Here is a 17,954-nt window from a genome sequence, read left to right as displayed (position 1 = left end):
AAAATTTAATGTCAACAAAATTTCTAAAAGATCTAAGAAAGCATTTGCAAAATGTTATGGGAAATATTATTAATCTTATTAAGTATTTATAAGTCAGTAACTCCAAATACACATATGTGGGGGACAGTGAGATAGCTCAGCGGTCTAAAGTATCTGCTTAGGCAAGCTTAGGAAAGCGCAGGGACCACAGTTCAATCCCCAACACCATATGCCATGCTAGCCCTGTCCCCAGGGTGGGCTGAGCCAGCCAAAGCAAAACACATGGAAGGAATGGAAGGATGGACAAGTCTATGAATACATAATTCAAAAAAGTAAAATAATAATAAACAAATGTAAAAAAATCCTTTTTGCCAACCATCAAAGATGAACAAATTAAAGCAAATACATTAAAACAAATTGGTACATATGGATAAAAGTCATAATATTTAAATATTCATAGGGTATGGGAAAATCAACTTAAAAGAATACTGCTACAATTATGATCTGTAAGTTATCTAATCATTTGAGTTAGTCTGTAGTGTCATTTGCCATATGCTAATTTTTTTTTACATGATCCATTTTCTTATTAAAACTAAAAATCTTAGAAAAGAAATTTTCTTACTTTCTTGTTTTTCCAAAACTTAAGAAAAAATCCACACATAGTAGGATACAATAATGCTAATGTTAGTGAAAATTATAAAACCTGCCATCCTGGATTATTCTTACTATCCGGTTTTCCATTCCTATCTCATGTTGCCAGTCACCTCTCAGGAGTGTCACTCCTCAGGGCTATGCAGAAAACATCTTCCTTCTGTTAGGTTTGCCTTATCAGCTTCTAGCACAGCGGTCCAGTACTCTTTGGCAGGTAGCTAGATTGACAAGAGGCCAGCATCTCTCTTCTCTTCATAGAGCCTCTGTTTAGAGAAGACAAAATGGTCCTCTTATCCTTTCCAAGGATGCCCCCTATATCCTGAATCCCATTTAAGATCTTTCTTCTAAAATTATGCATTTCCTTCTAGGACTTACCAATCTTTCTCTTGCTGTTCCTTATTTCTTTCTGTTTACAAATGTACACAGATGTTCAACTCTATTTTTTTGTAGTGTTGGAAATCAAACCTAGGGCTTCACACATACAAGGCAAGTGCTCTACCACTGAGATAGATGTTTACAATAGATTTTTAAAATACCTGCAAAAATATCCTCTTGATTAAAACTGAGTCCCTTCTGAGTCTCTCTTCTTTCTTCAGGCCACTAATCTTGTGTAAGATATATTTTGATTTCACTTCTTCACAGTCCATATCTCCTTAATGACCTCATTATATTCTATTTATATATTGTGTAGTCTTAGGAACTTAACCCAGGCCCAGTTAAATCCCAAGTCTCTTGTTTTTATTTTTTCTGCCATTTTTTAGAAATTGCCCATGCTAGGCTAGGACTTGTAATCCTTCTGTCTCAGCTTCCCAGAGTGCTGGGATTACAGGTATGTGCCACCATGCCTCATATATATAATATATTTATTTATTTATTTATTTATTTATTTATTTATTTTTTTGAGATCGGGTCTCCTTGCATAGTAGTTCATGCTGGCCTTGAACTCTCAGCCTGCCTCAACCTCCCGAGTGCTGGGATCACAGGGATGTACCATCATGCTCAGCCATTTTTCTTTAAATTTTTTTTTTGTTAAATCCTTTATTCATTTAGTACAGGGTCTTGCTACAAAGATCACACTTGTAATGATCCTCCTGTCTCAGCCTCACCTGGGATTACAGGCTTTGCGCCACCACGCCTGGTGGCCGGCACGGCATGCCAGGGTTCCAGGACAGGCATGGCATGCAGTACCAGTTATTGAACTCAGGTCCTTGCACTTGCCAGGCAGGTGCTTAGACTGCCAACCTATCTCCCCAGCTCCCTGATTTATATTCTCTTAAAAATTATTTTACTTAAAAAACCTTTTTTTTGGTTGACATATTACCTGTTCTCATTATGTTAATTCATTTACTAAGAATTTCCTGATCAAATCTAGTATCATCTGTTTTCATTCTCCTTCATTTGCCTTTGGTATGTTATGGCTACGTTCTTTCTCAAAAGTTTCTCAGTATCCTGGTTCTCTTGAGACAATGACTACTCAAATTTTAGTTCCAAAAGCATTGGTTCTTCTACTGTTTCGACATTAAAATGTCACCTTATGTCTATTTAAGTCAAGTATTGGGTTAAGTATTAGGGATGCAAGAAGAAAAAGGTAAATTCCTTTACTCTCAAGTTCATATGTTTGTTCATTCATTCATTCAATAAAATTTAGTTTAAAAATCAGGCACTGTACTGTCAGATTTAGAGTCAGTTAAGATGGGTCCCTGTCTTCAGCAAGTCAATGGCCTGCAGTACGCCAAGAAGGTCCACATGTGTTCCAGGTGCTGTGAAAGAGTATTCATTCCATTTGCTTCAAGGGCAGCAGAAGCAGCATCTACAATGCTGGCTTCAGCCATGTCCTTCTTAACTTTTTTCCTTACAAAAGTCTCCATTATCTTACTTCTGAACATGCATCACCATTCTTCAAGTGCTGGTTGAATATCTCATTGTCCCCTCAAAACTAAACCAAACAGATAACCTTCCCTCTAAGTCTAATCAGTTCTCTAGAGTTCCTTACTTCTGTGAAGGGTTCCACCGATTTCTCAGTCTTTCAGTCACCAAAGAATGTACAATTTCTTTGAAACGTCTCTTTTCCTAGGTTTCCTCTGGGCTTTTTATTTGCACAGCCACCAACCCATTCTATGGCTTTAGCACCCTATATCCAGTAGTATCCAAACTAGGTTACTCATCAAAAATGGCAGAGTGTGGAGATGGGGAGCTATAAGCAGTGTTCTGGTCTTCAGATACTACTGGATATGGGGTGCTGAAGCCATGAAATGGGTTGATGGCTGTGCAAATAAAAATTTGAAAATATCTGAACTGACATATGAAGCTGTTCACAATTTTGGCCCCTGTTATAGGTTGAACTGCATGCAGGAACAATTAGTCTAGATTGACTCTGGACTATAGTGTATGCCCATCATATTATGTTTGGGTAACAATGTATGGCTTGGGCTAGCATTGATAAACTAGTGTGTATGACTGACAAACTTGGGGCAAAGAGAAATTATATAGGCAAAGAGACAAGAAGAAAAGAAAATTAGAAATTCCAGAGGAAAAATATAGAAAAATTATGGCTGAAATATGAAATATATAGTATGACTGGAAACAAATTATAATTTCAAAAAGAGAACTCATTTTTTAATTTTTCTCCTGTGAATAAAGGTTCATCACACTGTACTTAAAGAAAAACAAAGAGCCAGTGAGATAGCTCAGCCAACTAAGCACCTGTTTTGGCAAGCATAGGGACAGGAGTTTGATTCCCGGTTCCCCATGCTGTGTTGGCCCTACCCCTGGGACATGCTGGCCACTGTAATCCCAGTACAGGGAAGGCTGAAAACAGGAGGATCACTGCAAGTCCGAGCTGTGTAGTGAGACCCTGTACCAAATACAAAAAAGAATTTAAAAACGAAAGAAAGAATGAACGGATGGACGGACGGACGGACGAACCAACCAAATAGTTCAGTGGATTAAAGCACTTACAAACAGGTGCAGGGGCTGCCGGCCCCGCCCCTGGGGCACACTGAGACAGCAACTGAGACTGGGCGTGGTGGTGCGCCTGTGGTCCCAGCTCTTGGGAGGTTGTAAACAGGTGGATCCCTACAAGTCTCGATCTAGTAGTGAGACCCTGAACACCCTGTAGACCCTTCCCTAAAATTAAAAAAAAAAGAATGAAAAAAAGAAAAAGAAAAACAAATTGGGCCAGGGATATAGCTCAGCAGCATAAGCATCTGCCTGGCAAGCACAAGTTCGATAGCTGGTACAAAAAAAAAAAAAAAAAAAAAAAACAACAACAAAAACAAATCCAACCAGAAATACTCCTTGGCCTGAAAGAACAATACTGGCTTTGCTGTAATAAAATAAATGTTGTTTAATAGCTTCCAATTTTAAAAGATAATTTATGGCCAGATCATGAAAGGATTTTCTGTATTCAGAGGTCAGGATGCAGACATTAAGAATTTTAACAAGCTAAATGGAAATGTGTATGTGATAGAAAGCAGAAGAATGAAAATAATGCAAAATGTAATGAGTATATCATGAGCTAAATTCTCGTTGTTTCATACTGGACAGGAAAAATGTGTCAAAGGTAAATCAATTAGTCTCTGTCTCTGTCTGTCTCTGTCTGTCTGTCAGTCTCTGTCTCTCTTTCTTTTGGTATCGGAAATTAAACACAGGACCTCACACTTGCCAAACGGGCACTATGCCACTGAACTATATCCCAGGCCACCATCTTTTATTTTGGAGAGGCAAAACTGGATTTTTCCAAAGGGTTCACAAAAGAAATACAGTAAAAGCATATATTCTAGAATTATGCACTTCATCAAAGAGCAGCACTGCTGGGAGGAATGTAAAATGATAACTGCTGTGGAAAACGGCATATTGGTCCTTCAAAAACTTTATAGATCACAAAATTACAATATAATCCAGCAATTCTACTTCTAAATATATCTCACAAGACTTATGGAAGTCCGTCCAGATAGAAGGAGTTGAACAGATGTTTGGACACTCATGTTCAGAGCAGCATTAGTCACAAGAATCAAAAGATAGAAGCAACCCAAATGTCTATGAATTCATGAAAAGAGAAACAAAACATAGTATATATGTACATCCAAAGAATATTCATTCCTAAAAACTAGAGTGACCTCTGAGTGCTACATCATGAGTGACCTCTGAAAAATATTATACTAAGTGAAATAAACTAGCCACTTCATTATATGAAGTACCCAGATTAGTCAAATTTATAGAGACAGAAAATCAAACATTGGTTGCCAGAATGTGGGAGATGAGAGGAATCAAAAGTTGTCATTTAGGGCCGGCCAAATAGCTCAGCGGATTAAAGTGCCTGCAAGCAGGAGCAGGGGCCAGGGATTCAGTCGCCAGGCCTGCCATGCCGGCCCCATCCCCAGGGCAAGATGAGATAGCAATTGAGACTGGACATGATGGTGTACGTCTGTAATCCCAGCTCTTGGGAGGCTGTAGACAGGTGGATCACTATAAGTCCGTCTCATGATCAGGGTGAGACCCTGATCACCCTGTAGACCCTTCCCTAAAGTATTAAAAAAAAAAAAAAAAAAAAAAAAAAAAAAAAAAATTCAGGGTACACGTGTTTTTTTTGCTCCGAATGCCTTCAGGGCTGGTTCGGCTGGCTTGAGTTGTGGGGATCGAACCACAGCAACCTGAGCCTGACTGCTTTGTTGAAGCATCCACTTAAAGAACTGAGCGAAGGGGCAGGCCCCCAAAAGTTGTCATTTAATAAGCAAGATTTCAGTTGGGAAAAGAGAAATTCTGTGATCTTTTTTTTTTCCTCAAAATTGAACCCAGGACCTTGCGCTTGCCAGGCAGGCATTGTGCCACTGAGCTGTATCACCAGCCTCAAAAAGAAAAGTTCTGGAAACAGATGATGGTGATCGTTCTACAACAACATGAATGTACTTGATGCCAACAAACTATACACTTAAAATAGTTAAAATAATAAATTTATGTCAGTATATTTTACCATAAGGAAAAAATTATATGTACATATTAATATGAAAAACCCTCTTCAGTGCTACAGAGGCTCTCTCCTACCTCCTTCTAGACAGAACCTCTCGCTAGAGGATCCACTAATCAGAATGCTGTCGTCACAGTTTAGTTTTTCCTGGTACTTAAACACATTTACTTTTGTGTGTGGCCTGGCTTCCCTTCACTCAGGCTTATGTCTGTGTTCCTGTCTCTTCTTAAGCAGGATTCCATTCAATGAATGTATCACAATTTATTCATGTATTTTTGAAATTTTGCTATTTTCACTTTTGTCCAGCTATTATACATAAAATCATAGTGAATACCTGTATGTGTATCTTTGTGTCCATGTTTTCCTTTTTAAAGGGTAAATACCTATGAAAAGAATTCCTGGGCTGGGCCGGGCCGGGGAGATGGCTCAGTGGAATAAGCGCTTCCCTGGCAAGCACAAGGGTCTGAGTTCAATTCCCGGTTCCGCAAAAAAAAAAAAAGAATTCCCGTGCTATGTGTATATTTAATTTTAGTGGAACTGCCAAGTAAATTTCCAAAGCTGTAATATTAGTTAGTACTCTCACTTAAAACTGAGAACTCATCTGTGTTCTACCCACAGAAGCTTTAATTCAATAACGGTGGTGACAAGGTATTTCCTTTGGTCTTTTTTTTTTAAGCTTTTTAGAAACAAATGGAGTGGAAAAGAACTTTCAGTTTTACCTTTTAAGGACATTACGTGGCTGACAAAGCCTTGCCACAGTTTTGGTTTTATTTCTCTTACCTTAGTTATTTGAACTGCATCATCCACCTCCATTCATTGGAATTCCATAAATACGTTTTCTATTCTAATTTATAAGGTACTAAACTAGCCAAATATCTAATGAAAAAAAAAAAAAACCCTAACATTTAGGCATATACAATGGACCATATCTCATACCAAGTGTTTTTGCATGTTCTACCTCATTTAACCCTCAAATCAGCCCTGTAAGACAGAAACTATTACTATCCCAGTATTTAAATGAATAAGAGAAAATACTGAGGCTTACCCATAGTTACAAACTGGTGAACAGCAGAGATAAAATTTGAATCCAGTCAATCTGATTGTGAACTTTCCGTTCTTGCCATTATCTTCCCTTAACCCGTTGGACAGAGGATTTAGTTAAAATACATCTCTCAACTCACAGCCCACTAAACACCATTACAATTATAAAACCACAAGTCAGAAGTGGAGATGAGACCCCATCTTCAGTTTCAAATGTGTCATGATTGAGAAAACAAGATCTAAAACTATGTAGGACCTGATATGCATACCTTGTGCTGACACTATCAGCAACCACCCTTCTAAGTATGAAAGGCCTGAATGTTTATTCTTTAATCTATTTTACTTCTGAAACTCTATTAAAATAAAATAATCCTAAGCATCTTATACCTTAAAGATGTTCACTGCTATATATTTATTAATATGGAAAATTTAGAAACCTAGGGAATGAATGAACTAAACATTCGTTGGACTATTACGTATATATTTTAAGTTTATGAACATCACAAATAACCCACATATCTCAAAGAGTAAAAAATGTACAAAATTTTATGTCATGACAGACACAAAGATATGCTGAGCAGATCTGTCTGTGTCTGTTTAAATGCAAGAAGTGCACTTAGCTTAGAGACCTAGTACCCAAACTGCTACTTAAAACCCACTTACTTATTGCAAAATGCCAACACTGCAATTAAGCCTGAATGCTCAGCTACTGGGCGATGCTGGGAGGACTTGCTCTGCATGCCTGCCAAGGCACATGCACACGTGCCATAGGTTCACCACCACTGGGGTAATGATAGCTTCCTGCTGTTACTGTAGTTTCTTTAGAATCTGCCTCAACTTTTTTTTTTTTTTTTTAAATGTATTTGGTACAGGGTCTCACTATGCAGCTCGGACTCATTGTGATCCTCCTGTTTTGTGCTTCCCCAGCACTGAGGCTACAGACGTGCACCACCGCACCCAGTCTTGGTGGTCAGCTCAGCATGCCTGGAGACAGGGCCAGAATGGCATGTGCTGCTTGGGATCGAACCCCAGTCCCTGCACCTGCCTAAGCAAGTCTGCTGAGCTATCTTCTCAGCCCTGCCTCAGCTCTTAATCAGAGGGCACCCCCTCCTTCAGTATTGCCATCTGCCAAACACTCAGCAATATATGTCTTTCAGTCTAGGGATTCTCCTTTGTCATGCAGTTGGGGCAGGCAGAGACTGTCAAGTGTGCACTGCAGTGTGACAGCCTCCTACACCCTAAACTCACTTCTCTTATTCCTTTTTCCCCTTTTTAAAATTAATTTCATTGAGAAACAAATAGCAATGAGACAATTTCAAAACAGGTTAGTAGGACAGTTACAATAATTAATACATTTTATCTAGTTATCTTCATAGTAGTTACTCATAGTACAAGATACAGACAAGATATCCTATCCAAACACTATTAGTACAAATCTTTCTTCTCACTGAATTAAGAGAAAGTAGCTGTATATCTATCCTAACTATTTTGAATATACAGATACAAAATGGTCCTTCATTTGTATCCCCCTTTTTTGTTTAGTTTTGCAAAGAAGGGTATTCCATCATCGTTTAAATATTATAGCTGTGTGAATTCAGCAAAATATTCCAATGTAGTCCAGTAGCTCATAATAGTAGTGGGTTTTCCGTAAGACTGGCAATGTCAGAAGTTGTTGACTTGAACCTTTTACAGCTCAGCATATTAATATGGCTTTACTTTTTATACCTCATGGTTAAAAGTATAACTGCTGGATGGTTAAGACCAAGATAAAGCAAGACCTATATAACAAGAAGTGTAACTTTTGTATCTGCCAAGGTCAGTCAAATCCCCTCAGGATTTACCCTGAAACCCTGTACCGCAGTTTGCGTGACTCATCCACATAGTCAACAGCTTCCTTTTGGAGGTGGCATTTTTGGGAGGTAACAGGACTCAGCAACATTGGCCTACTCAGCTTGTGGAATAGAAAATCTTGACCCCCGGGGGTCTCTTTGTGTGTCGCTCACTTCCCTTATCCTTACCAGATACTACTGCCAATAAATCCTTTCTCCTTTTACTCTACCTCAGGTTTGGTTTCTTGAGGAAACCAAATAGCACATAAATTAATTGTAGCCACACTAACAGAAACAAAACTCACTCATGAAAGGGACACTCCAATAAATAAGTTAACAATGCTAGTTAAACATTTGTACCATCTAAGTATTCCATAATGACCATCTGCTTATATATAACTTAAAAAAATTAAAATGATGCTTTATGCTATATTTTTCTCCTGAAAGAATGTTTTAATGCCAGGCTAAACTGGTATGTTTTGTAGTACAATATGTCCAAATTCACCAAAAAAAGTGTATGCCTACTTACTAAAGAACTAAAAGATCAAGCAATAGGCATCATAGACATTTCCTCATTTATCTAACTATAAATTATACTTGTTTAAATTGAAGATTTTTAGAAGAGATGATGGCAACCATTTAGTTAACTGTGTTCTTTCACAGACAGGAGGCCTGTGTGAACAATGAACATTTGTTGGCCCTGTTTTTCAATATCTGGGTCCATTTCTTTCCAGAGACAATGGTAATGCATCTAACAATTAAAAGCATATGATTCCAAAGAGGCTACAATATTACAATTATCCTGAGAACTATTCAAAATCTAGCTCCTTCATTTTTCCTATGATGCATGCCAGCATCTAGCATATTATGTTAGATTTCCTTTCCACCTGCTGACTCCCTGAATACACAGGCTCAAGCTGTATCACCTTAAGAAGCCCCTCAACTATAACTCAAAGCCTCCCCATTCCCAGTATCTTCCTCCATTTTCCTTTCCTGCCATTCTTCCCAATAGTTCACATTGAAGGCTTTCCACTTTTTTCTTTAAGCCAGTGTTTTGTTTCATTTCTTTTTTGTTCTTGTTACTATGGATTAAACCTATAGCTTACACACTGAAAGTTTATTTTGACACAGGGTCTTGCTAAGTGGCTTGAACTTTTGGTCCTTCTGTCTCAGCCTCTTCCAGTGCTAGCATTACAGGTCTGTGTCACCATGCTCAGCTTTGAGCCACTACCTACAAAAGTAGTTAACTTGCCCACAAACAACTGGTAGGTATAAGCCCAAGACAAATCCAAATGGTTACTGTCTTAGTTATTTTTCTTATTGCTAAGACAAAATACCCAACACTAAAAGTTAAAAAAAAAAAAAAAAAGGTTTAACTGGGTGTGGTGGCACATCCCTGTAATCCCAGCACTTGCAAGGCTGAGGCAGGAGGATCACAGCAAGTTTGACGCTCACTGGGCTACATAGTGAGTTCAAAGCTAACCTGAACTACACAGTGAGACCCTGTCCATCCGTTCCCCCAGAAGGCAGACAATGTAAACCAAACATTTATGTGCATGTGGGCAGAGTTCAACCGGGAAGTGGAAAATGGGGGGGCATGATCAGATAGATTTCTATGATGACGTCATCTCCCCATCTGCAAATAATGGAATGCACCCTTAGACCAGGATTACATGGGTATTCTCCCAAATGTTAAGTGATGATGTGGGCAAAGAAGCAGTACCCAATGTTGTCTGTATGTATATTAGAGAATTGCATTGTATGTTGAAATCTAATTTGGTGGACAATAGATGAAGACTTAATTGAAGCAGTTCATTCTTCTGGAGTAAATCATATTTTGGAGATAAATGGCCAAACAAAGGGATCTGCACCTGTGGTTTTAGATCTGAGCATCTTCAAAAAAGTTCATGGATCTATTGCCTAGAAGAGAACTTCCTGGCCAGAATTCTGTTGTAACTCACAGTAAACAGTTCCTAAGTCAATCTGAAATGCACTCCAGGAAAACTACACAAGCAGGACAAATGTCTGGGGAAAGGAAAGTTGGTCGTCCAAGAGAGAGTTCACATGTACCGTTTTCATAAGCTGGTAGAGGATAAGGTAGTTTTCTAGGGGCTGTTCCTGCAGTGACAGATTTCCTGGGCTAGTAAGACCTATAGGGCCTCCCCCACCTTTTCCAGCTAGAGAAACACCACGATGCCCACCTATGGGTCCCCCGGACCACATGACCCACTAGGTCCTCCTCTAGCTAGGCTTCCTAATTCAGGAGATCACCCTCCACCACAGTTCTTATTCTGGACAGCCTTTTGAGCACCCTCCACTGGGTACACTTCTCCTGGACCTCCACCTCTAGCTCCAGATGATGGTGTCCCTCCTGCCTCATCACTTCCAAAACAGGGACTGCTGCCACCTGCAAGCCCCTTTGTACCTCACCCACTTGGTCCACCCCTTATACTTGCTCTGCCTCTCCAGCTTCTGGGACCACCTCCAGGTGCTCCACTGCCAGTCCACAGTGAATTTCGCTTTCATTTCTCCACCAACAGCAGCATGCCTACATCAGACTGTTGAGGCCCACCAGCAACAGATCCATATGGCTGAGCTCTACCATGTCATAGGGGTGACTATGCCCCCTCAAAGGAAATGGATACATCATGAACACCACAGAAGGAAGCAGAGTTTGAAGAAATCATGACTAGAAATTGGGCCATTTTAAGCAGTGCTATATCTGATGTCAGTGCTGGTGATTACAGGAGTGCTATTGAGACACTGGTAACTGCAATTTCTTTTAATTAAACAATCTAAAATATCTGCTGATGAATGACTGTTGAAAAGTTCTTATTGGCTCTTTGAAAGATTGTCTTCATGGAATGAAGTCCAGGTCATATGGTTTCGGATCAAGAAGATGTGAACAACTAAGAGAAAGGGACTATAGCAGACTACAAAAAAAGAGTCAGCATTATAAATCCTGTAGTAGAAATCATTATGATGACTATTAAAGAGAGAGAAGCAAGGAGGGAGGGGGGGAAGGAAAGAAAGGAATGAGGGGGAAGGAGGAAGGAAGAGAGAGAGAAGAGGAGACGGAGGTGGAGGAGGGAGGGAGGGAAGGAGGGAGGGAGACAGAGACAGAGACACTTTGACTGGGATTGAGGGCAAATGGATCATAATGGTTAGAAACTGAAGGAAGAGGAACACCTTCTAAGAAAAAACAGAATTCATGGGGGAAAAATGATGCTTGTCTAGCAGCTTGCTTCTTATGATTGAACTAGACCTATAAAGATTCACGAATAAGCTGAACAGGAATAGATCTGAACAAAGTGAATCTGCATAAATGATAACTAGTAGTTCTACTTTATTTTTTAATGTTAACTGTTTTCTTTGAAGGAAACCTGTGTGATTTTAAAAATTAACAGCTTTTGCAACTTTATTGCAGGTTCTATACATTTGGCCATTATAATGTGCAAGCAATTGGAAAAACAAAGTAGCTTGTTCTTAAAAATGCTCATATGATAATGTTTGTAAACAGTACCACTTTGATTACAAATAGTGTCATAATATATTTTTTTTCTTTTTGGCGGAACTAGGGGTTGAACACAGGCCCTTGCACTTGCCAGGCAAATGCTTATTCTACTGGGCTATCTCTCCGGCCCCAATGAATTTCTAACGGGGTGGGGGATTATTTAGAACACAATGTTTAGAGTCCGGGTGTGGTGACACATGCCTATAATCCCAGTGCTGGAGAGCTGAAGACAGTAGGATCACTACAAGTCTGAGCAGCATAGACCCTGTACCAAATACATTAAAAAAAAAAAACAAAAGTTTAGAGGTTTCAGCTCACAGCTGGCTGACTCCAAGGCAGAGTGGCATGGCAGAGGGAATCAAAGAGGAGAAAGTGCTCACAGCAGGCAGAAGGCAGCAAGGCAAGCAAGGCACTTTAGTAGCTTCTTTCTGCCTCTTTTCTATTCTATCTGTAGCCTACCAGGTTTAGGGTAGATGTCAAACAAATCAGTGGACTGATTTAGTAATCACACACCTTTAATCCCAGCACCCTAATCCTACCATGAATCAACCACCTGCTCTATATCCAGCCACCTCTGAAAAAGCCCTGCCTATGACTACATGAGGCTTTGGGGGGACATCTAGACATTACAGTTACCAATTCTAAAATTTGGCCAGGTGATGGTGCACATCTATAATCCCGGCACTCGGAGGCTGAGGTAGGAAAATCTCTGCAAGTTTAAGGCCAGTGTGGGCTACGTAGTGAGTTCAAGACTAGTCCAAATTTCACAGTGAGACCCTGTCTTTAAAAAAAAAAAAAAAAAAAAAGCCCAAATGTGTGCTCTCATATACCGGCTGAATGAAGATTAGAACTCATGTATGTCAACAGCCAGATAAGAAGTGTTCTCCAAAATGAGTTGAAAGAAAAATTTCAAAGCCCTGTTTAAAATGTATCATAATTGTTACATATGTACAATGCACAGCCAGGGAGATAGCTCAGTGGCATAAGTGCCTGCCTGGCAAGTACAAGGTTCTGAGTTTAATCCCTGGCACAAAACAAACAAACATTAACCACTAAGAAGAATATATGCAGTGTATTATTTGTTGAAACTGTACTTTCAATTTGATTTGAAACTGTCTCATTGCTATATGTTTATCAATAAAACTTTGAAAAGAAAAAAAAAACAAACAAAAAAAACTTACAATGCAAAGTATACAGCTAGTAATACTCTCCAAAGATGTCTTACTAAATAAATGAATACAACAAGTGGGAAGAGTCACTTTCTTAATATGGCAGGCACTCCGACCTCAAAGATGAAACTTTGTAGCACTTTAGAGAGAAACATTGCCATGTTTCCCTTTCCCTCTGTTAACACTGACATGAAATCCCAAACATCCTATAACAACCTCTGGTCATGCTATTCAACCAACTACTGCATTTCTGCTTCCTCAACAATGGGACAAGAAAATCATTCTATTTCTTACAGAGGAGCTGTCACTTAGAATTTAGAAAGTAAATAATTTTAAATCTAAATAACTCTAGTGGCTGAAGCAGGAGTATCTAAAGTTGGAGGCCCACCTGGGTAAGTTAGTGAAACCCCGTCTCAAAAAAAATAAATAAATATAAAATAAAATTATATATATATATATATATAAAATGTATCATAATTAATTTTATATATATTCAGCTTGGATATAGGTGATGGTATACACCCAGCATTTGGGTAGCCTAAGGTAGGAGGTTTACAAGTTTGAGGTTAGCCTTAGCCTGTGTAGGGCTACACAGCAAGTTCAAGGCCAGATGGCACAAACAAACAAATATGAAAGAAAAAAAAAAAAATGAAGGAACTTATCAAAAATGCTACACAGACAAACTTGCTCTGATCTAGAAAGTACTTTAGAGCTAAAACTTAAATATGGCTGAATTCAAAATGCAAAGTCAGGGGCTGGTGAGATGGCTCAGTGGTCTAAAGCACCTTCTTAGCACAAGCTTAGCAGAGCACAGGGACCGCGGTTCAATCCCCCAGCACCACATACCAGCCCGCCCCGCCCCCTGGTGGGCTGAGCTGGCCAAACACACACACACACACACACACACACACAAAATTAAAAAAATAAATAAATAAATAAAATATTTAAAAAAAAAACAAAACAAAAACAAAATGCAAAGTCATTTTGAACTCTCTACTATAATCCCAATAATCTAGATAAACTCCTTTTGGCAAACTAGGAAATACAAGACTTGAGAAAAAAAAAAAAAAAAAAAGGAATCTATGAAAAACTAAAGCAGTTAATAGTGAAATATTTAACTTATCTATGCCCCTCTCTCCACCTCTCCCAAATCCTACTCTCACTTTTTTTCAACACGGTACTAGGAGGTCCTGGTCTGTGCAACAAGGCAAGGAAAAGACACATTCAGATGAAAAGTAAGTATTGTACCTTCATGTAAGTCTTTACCATAGATGTGAAATTTTAAACAGAAAACCTTAAGTCTATGAAAAAAGTTCAGTAGAATTATCAATTACTAGATTAATACATAAAAATACACAATTATCAATGATAGTTGTATATATTAAGCATACAGATAAAGACTAAATTTTTTTTTTTTCAGTACCAGGGATTGAGCTCAGGACCTTGAGCTTGCCAGGGAAGTGTTTATTCTACTGAGCCATCTCCCCAGCCTGAACACTAAATTTTTTTTAAATGCCACATATAATGGTATTATTTAGGGAAAAAATAAAAAAAAATTATTTAGCGATTAATTCAACAATAGATGTGTAAGCCTGGATGTCAAAAAGTGTTACAGTATTGACCTTTAATAAGGTTTAAGTAAATAAAGAGATAGGTACAATCTCTTCATGAATCAAAAGATTCATGAAGAGGCAATTTGTCCCAAACTGATCTACATATTAAATGTGGCCCCAGGCAAATTCTCAACTGACTTCTGGTAGAATTTGATAAACTGATTCTAAAATTTACACAGAAATGCAAAGTGCTTAGGATAGCTAAGACAATTTCAAGAAAATGAAAGTTGAGGCTACCCAACATTGAACAAGATAATATGCTATAACAATAACATATAATTCAAAAGAATAGAGTCCATAAAGTTATACATATATAATCAACTGATTTTCTACAAAGACGTCAAGGTAATTATGGGGCAGTACAGTATTTTTACAAACAGGGCTAGAAAATTGCATAAGGGGGAAAAAGCAGCCATATGCAATACACAAGCATTAACTTGACATTAGATCTAAATGTAAAAGTTAAAAACATTAAAAAAAAATGAGAAAATCACCAATCATGAGATACTGTATTAGCTGTATATTAATTTTATATGTTACTATGCAAGAAATGATTAGGAAGTTACTCTACTCAGGGTACCATAAGGATAAATGCAAGATTTCTGCCTATCTGCATTCACATCTTCATCTTGGGACAGAACTCAGTTCCTTGCAATTATGGGACAACATTGGTGGGCATGTAGAAGAAATAAAACTCTTACACATTTCTGATGAGAGTGTAAATTTTCATTTACATCTAACCTATATACAATGCAAAAGACAAATAAAAGAGAAGCTAACAGTTAACTATCTGCTACTAAAAAGCCGATGTAGGATGGGTGGTAGAGCACTAGCATACACAAAGACCTGGATTCAAACCCCAGAACCACACACGCACACAAGTGGGGCAGCAGGGAGTCTCTGTATCAGACATGGTGGCATATACCAGTAGTCTGCAAATTTAGGACGATCATTTAGGCCCGTGAGCCTGAAACTAGCTTGGCAAACAGAGCAAGATCCTGCCCAAAGAAAAGAGAGGGCAGAGGAAAGAGGAGGCTTAAAGGTGCTTGCTTGTAATTCTAGAGCTTATAAAGCTGAGGCAGGAGAACTACAAGTTTGAAGCTAGCCTGGGCTACCCTGTGAATTCAAGTCTGGCCTGGACTACATAGCAAGATCCTGTTTTAAAAACAAACACACAAAAAACAAGACCAAAAAAATTAAATCATAGTAAATAAGAAACTTAAATTAAAAAGTATAGAAAATTCTTAGAAAATACAAACAAATCTTCATGACCTTCAATTGAGAAATGGATTCTCAGCTATGACACTAAAAGTATAAAGAACAGAAGACAAAATAAAGTGGACTTTAGCCAGTTGTGATAGTACACACCTGTAAGTCCAGCACTCAGTAGGCTGAAGCAGGCAGATGGCCACAAATTTGAGGCCAGCTTGGGTTACACAGTGAGTTTAAGGCAAGCCTGAACTACATAGGAAGACCCTGTCTCAAAAACCAATCAAGAGCTGAGGAGATAGCTCAGCAGACTAAGCTCTTGCATGACAAGTGCAAGGACCCAAGTTCAATCCCCTGTACCTCATGCTGTGCTGCTCAGTGCTGCAGAGGGTGAGAAAGGAGGATCACTGGAAGTCTTAACTACATAGCAAGACCTTGTATCAAATAAATTTTAAAATCCAAACAAACAAGCACTATCAAGAAAGTAAAAATAAGCTGGACATGTTAGAACATGGTTATAATCCTAGCATTCTGTAAAGTAGAGGCAGAAGGACCATAAATTCAAGTCTGGCTTGGGCAACTGTACACTTTCTCGAAAGACAAAAGGGATGCAGTTCAGTGAGAAGGCCCTGGCTTCAATCTCCAATACTGCCAAAGGGGCGGGGGTATTTTACCAAATCTTCCAAATAATTTAAGACAGCACGCACTAAAAAACAATACTCTTAAAAAAAAAAAAGTAACTGTTGTGGCTTATATCTAGATGTCACCCCAGAGCTTCATGCACTCATAGGTTGGGTGTTTTGAAGGTGGCTGGATTACAGGGTGTGATGCTGGGATTAAGGAGGTAATGCTGAGATTAAGGGTGCTCCACATTGGTGTGGGTGGCACCACCCCAAGGCAGGTAGCCTGGATGGAATATAAAGGGATGAAAAGAAGCTGCCTCACTGCTGCACTACCTTCTGCCTACCCTGCTTTGCCATGAACTTTTTCTCCTCTGCCACGACACCCTGTGTCTTGGAATCAGCGAACTATGAACTAAAACTTCTACAACTGTAAATTGAAATACACTTTTCCTCCATTAACTTGGGTGTTAAGTATTTTGGTTGTTCAATATGAATACTCATCATAAAATGTAAATAAAAACCACAATGATATGCCAATATTCTCAAATAACAAGAAAGCAGTGGTCAGAAAAATTAGAAAATTTAAAGTAAAGTATCTAATTACAGCAGAAAAGCAGGGGAGAAGATGAAAGGAAGGGTAAGAAAGGACAAGGAAAGGGAATGCCTCCAGACCCAAGCCCAGGTCCAGTGAGTGTGTGAGAGCTTCCATACTTCCTTTTGCCTGCTGGATCCCTCTGGGCCCAGCCCAGGCCCACTTGTGAGTGAGTCCTTCTGTCCTGCTCTCTGAACCCCTCCAGACCCAGCCCAGGCCAGGCATACAGGCCTGGGGTGAAACTCTGCAGCTGAAGTCCCTGCAGAGAAGCTAGGGTCCAGATCCACCCAGCTAATCCAGGAGCAGAACATCTTGCCAGAGGGGCACAAAGGTTCACTCCCAAGGGCTGCAACAGGCAGAAGCTGAGCACAGCAGCCAGACCCAAGCCAGGCACAAGTGGATGAACTTAAACTTTGTAGATCTGCACCCAAATTTTAGTAGGTGTTAAGGTTATAACTGCACCAAAGCTCCACGTCAAAGGTCAGAGGACAGTGCTATACAAAATGACAAAGAGAAGGAGCAAAATGCAATCTCAGGCCCCAAGTCCACCCAGAACAAGTGCAGATGACACTAGTACAGAAGAAATTGCTAATCACACAGTTGAAATATCTCAATTAATAGCGTCTGAAGTAAAGAAGCAACTGTAGAAAGGTATAGAGGAACACAGATCAGAAATAATCTCTGGGGGCTGGGGAGATGGCTCTGTGGAATAAGCACTTCCCTGGCACAAGCCCAAGGTCCTGAGTTCAATCACTGGTTCTGCAAAAA

At 39.1% G+C, this 17,954-nt stretch overlaps 1 protein-coding gene and 1 pseudogene across 2 annotated transcripts in view; one reads left to right on the top strand and one right to left on the bottom strand.

Moving 5' to 3' along the window:
• The window catches only part of Ptpra (protein tyrosine phosphatase, receptor type A), a 217,590-nt gene that overhangs the window by 121,238 nt on the left and 78,398 nt on the right, over positions 1 to 17,954 (bottom strand). The window lies entirely within an intron of this gene.
• Positions 10,023 to 11,477, top strand: LOC101564849 (annotated as a pseudogene).

This window comes from Octodon degus, unplaced genomic scaffold, assembly GCF_000260255.1.
Source record: "Octodon degus isolate 3935 unplaced genomic scaffold, OctDeg1.0 scaffold00060, whole genome shotgun sequence".
Classification (NCBI taxonomy): domain Eukaryota; kingdom Metazoa; phylum Chordata; class Mammalia; order Rodentia; family Octodontidae; genus Octodon; species Octodon degus.
The sequence above is the reverse complement of the archived record's forward strand: the minus strand, read 5'-3'. Positions and strand labels throughout refer to the sequence as shown.